The sequence below is a fragment of the Silene latifolia genome, chromosome 7, assembly GCF_048544455.1.
Source record: "Silene latifolia isolate original U9 population chromosome 7, ASM4854445v1, whole genome shotgun sequence".
Taxonomy (NCBI): domain Eukaryota; kingdom Viridiplantae; phylum Streptophyta; class Magnoliopsida; order Caryophyllales; family Caryophyllaceae; genus Silene; species Silene latifolia.
This window is the reverse complement of record NC_133532.1, coordinates 100,490,278-100,494,561: the sequence shown is the minus strand read 5'-3', so window position 1 is coordinate 100,494,561 and position 4,284 is coordinate 100,490,278. Positions and strand designations below refer to the sequence as shown.

Sequence of the window (4,284 nt, the reverse complement as noted above, 5' to 3'; positions counted from 1 at the left end):
TTGCTTTAGTAGTTGTGTGCTTCATTGTAAAGTGTGTGATTTTTGTTTTCTGTAGTGTGTAAAAACACTAGGAGACTAACGGTTTATTGAGTGAATGTCTAGGAGGAACCATCAAAATTTGCTCTTTAACTCCAACCCCGAGAGGCTCTTTCGAACCTTAAGGACAAGGACTATTGCAAGAGTTTGAAATTCTTCTCAAGCAACCATAGACCAATCAAACTCACTCACACAACCAATCTTTGAAACCACAACCCAACTACAACCAAACAACACGATTGAGACTCCAATAGAAAATCCTTTTCACGACTTCCAAATTCCAACTCCACCTCAATCACTACCCCCTCAAATACCAAATCCACCACCACCAATGTCTTTACGTGACCATAACCGGCCCGTCCATAATGATGCTTGTAACCCAATTAACTTTGGTCCCTTGGCTCCGAACAATTTCAAAATGCACCCCGCCCAAGTTGGCTCAATAGAAAAGGATTTTTTTTAGTGGGAATGCCGATGAGGATGCTCATGCCCATCTTAGGAGATTTAAGAACAAAGTGGGCATGATGAAGCGAAACGGAGTGTCCGAGGAGACTTTGAGGTTGATGTTGTTCCCATTCTCTCTAACGGGGAAGGCGGATCGTTGGTTTAATGTTCACCCACCGGACAAATTTACCCAGTGGGATGCTTTAGCCAAGGCGTTCCTAGCAAAGTATTACCCGACATCTAAGACTGCCATGCTCCGGAATGAGATTCATACTTTCCAACAAGAAGAAGGAGAGTCTTTAGGTGAGGCATGGGATAGATACCAAGATCTCATTGCTAGTTGTCCTCACCACGGAATTCCGGCTTGGTACATTGCTCAAACCTTCTTTCAAACTTTTCTCCCTGGAACCAAGGACATGGTGAATGCCTCTGCGGGAGGGGGATTCGACCATTTGGGTGATAATGAGGGCACGAATCTCATTAAAAAGATGGTAGACTCGGAAGCCAATTATGGTACAAGAGGCAACGTGCTTAGAAGGAATGGCTGGTATCCGAAGGAAAATTCCACTAATTCGACTGCCGAAACCAATGCCAAGCCTGACCTACTCACCAAGCAACTTGAGAAATTGCAAAGGAATCAAGCTCATTAAGCTACCACCTACCATGGTCCACCAATGGACGAGGTAGCGCAAGTTTCATCTTGTGAGCTATGTGGGGGAAATGGTCACACTTTTGACATGTGTGCCAATAACTATAATGTGGGGTATAAGGAAAATGTCCAAGATGTTAATGCCTTCCAAAGCTATAACAACAATACAAGACCACCACGACCACCCTACAACAATCCCAATGTCTATAACCCAAACACCAACTTCTATCATCCGGGTTTGAAGAATCACCCCAATTTTAGCTACAAGAGCACCAATGTCCAAAACCCACAACACCTTCAACCACAAATGCCTAATACCAATCCACCCGGGTTTTGCCAACCTAGAGGTGGATATCCTAATCAAACAAACACCGCCGGAAATCAAAACCAAAACTTTGGGAACCAACCTCAAGGTTACCAAGATTTTGGGGGCAACCAAAGCAATCAAGGGTTCAATCAAGGGAACCAAATCAATCAAGCTAATCAAGGATTTGGGCAAGGGTTGACTCAAGGATTTCAAGAACAAAGTCATGGACCAAACTTCAACAACAATGGTCCAAGAGGGAACTATCAAGGGGGAGCGAATTATATCAATAATCAAGGCCCCAACACCTGAAACGACTACGGGTTCCCTCTACCCATTGCCATTCAACCCTATCAAGAGCCTATGGTTGCCACTTCCCAAGGTGAAATCATGAAGATGTTGAAAAATATGCAAATGCAACATAGCCAAGACTTGGCTAATTTGAAGATGGCTAGTCAACAAGAAAATGCCAACCAAAGAATTGCTCACCAAAAGGAAATGAGGGAATTGGAGGCCCGATTGGCCGCTCATGCTCTTGCTAACCCCCATAGGCCACCCAGTGGCTTGTTAGCTCAAGGGCAAAGCTCCAAGGACGCTTCTACTAGCCACCAAGAACATGCGGTGGTCTTGAGAAGTGGAATAGAGCTTGAAGATCCCTACAAGCATCTTGAGATAGAGGTTGATGTGGATCCCAAGAGAAAGAGGATGGAAATGAATGGTGCAACAGAGAATGCCCACCGATGACACCAAATGGCACGGATGAGTGAAGCTAAGAAAGGGAAGAAAGCTTGTGAAGAACCTTTAAGTGGGAAAATACAAGTGGAAAGGGAAGTTGACGGTTTGGTTGAGGATTTACCTTATGAGGAAGAAGGGGGTGAAGATGCTACCGAGGAGGTTCTCCTACAACTCACCACTAAGGTAACAAAGAATTCGAACCCTCCGAAGGTACTTTTCGATTCTCAACTCGTTTACCATATTCCTTACCCCTCAAGAGCCATAAAGAGTATGGAAAACTTCAAGTATGCCAAGTTTTATGACATGCTTGAGAAACTCGAAGTAACCCTACCCTTTACCGAGGTAATCTTGAACATGCCAACCTACACAAAATTTTTAAAGGATATCTTGACTAAGAAAAGAGTCTTGGGTGACCAAGAAATAGTGGCAATGGAAGAAGCATGTAGTGCTCATATCCTTAACAAAATTCCCACTAAACTTGGTGACCCGGGGAGCTTTTCAATTCCTTGTGTAGTTGGTGGTGTTCCTATATCAAGAGCTCTTTGTGACTTGGGAGCAAGTGTGAGTGTTATTCCTCTAAAAGTTGCAAGGAAAATTGGCTTTCATAGTCTTGCTCCTACTACAATGACCCTAAAATTAGCGGATAGGTCCGTCAAGCGCCCTTTGGGTGTGCTTGAAGACATACCCGTCAAAGTTGGGAAGTATTTAATCCCGGTCGACTTTGTTGTCCTCGACATCCCGGAGGATAGCCATACCCCCATTATCCTTGGTAGGCTATTCTTGGCTACCGGAGGAGTACTTATTGATGTGAGAAATGGGCGGCTAACCTTCCGGATTGAGGATGACAATGTCGAATTTAATCTTCCAAATTTGATGAAAGGCCTCAAAGTTGAAGGAGCAAATACTATTGAAGTCATTGATGAAGTAGTTAAATAGGTGGCTCGAGAAGAGTCGGAGATGGAAGAGGTCTTCCAAATCTCCCTACATGGTGAGGAAATGAAAAAAGACCATGAGGTCGATGATGAACTTTTGAAGAAGGTGGAGGGACTTCTCCCTCCAAAGGTACAACTCAAACCTCTACCTCCCTCACTCAAGTATGCCTTTCTTGGTGAGGGAGAGTCTTATCCCGTGATAATCAATGCCAACCTTAGTGAGGCTCGAGAATAAAAACTTTTGAAAGTCTTGAAAGCTCACAAAAGCTCACTAGGGTATAGCATTGATGATATCAAGGTATTAAGGCCAAACTTGTGCATGCATATGATCGTGTTAGAGGAGGGAAGTCAACCTAAGGTTGATGGTCTAAGGCGAATAAACCCCAAGATGGCTGAGGTTGTGAAAAATGAGGTCTTAAAATTGCTTGAAGCGGGGATTATTTACCAAATCACCGATAGTAAGTGGGTGAGTCCCGTCCATGTAGTGCCCAAGAAAGGTGGGGTGACTATGGTGGAACAAGAGGATGGGACTCACATACCAACTCGTCCGGTGACCGGGTGGCGGATGTGCATTGATTATAGAAAACTAAATGCCGCCACCCTCAAAGACCACTTCCCTATCCCCTTCATCGATCAAATGTTAGAAAGGCTTGCGGGGCATGCTTACTATTGTTTTCTCGATGGATACTACGGATTTTTCCAAATCCCAATCCATCTGGAGAACCAAGAGAAAACAACATTTACATGCCCCATTGAAGTTTATGCTTACCGGAGAATTGCATTTGGGTTGTGTAATGCACCCGACACCTTTCAAAGGTGTATGATGGCCATTTTCTCGGATTTTCTTGAAAAGAGCATGGAAGTCTTCATGGACGACTTTAGTGTCCATGGAGACTCCTTTGACCATGGACTTGTTAATTTGACATATGTTTTGAAGAGATGTGAAGAGCACAATCTAGTTTTAAATTGGAAAAAATGTCATTTCATGGTTTAAGAGGGGATTGTGCTCGGTCACATTATCTCTAACAGGGGCATTGGGGTTGATGGTGCCAAAGTGGCTGCAGTATAAAGCCTAGGGACAGGCAATAATACTGCCTGGCTTGCAGGACACTTTCACCAACAAACACCACCAATCAACCACCAACTCCCTCCCTTTCATTAACCCTCTCACAAAATCGACCATG

The 4,284-nt window shown here is 44.0% G+C and overlaps 1 non-coding gene across 1 annotated transcript; it reads right to left on the bottom strand.

Annotated features, from left to right (window-relative positions):
* Window positions 1-731: 731 nt before the first annotated feature.
* Window positions 732-838, bottom strand: LOC141593852 (small nucleolar RNA R71). Its single transcript, XR_012521911.1, has one exon. It is a non-coding gene; the product is annotated as a small nucleolar RNA R71 (small nucleolar RNA).
* Window positions 839-4,284: the final 3,446 nt, after the last annotated feature.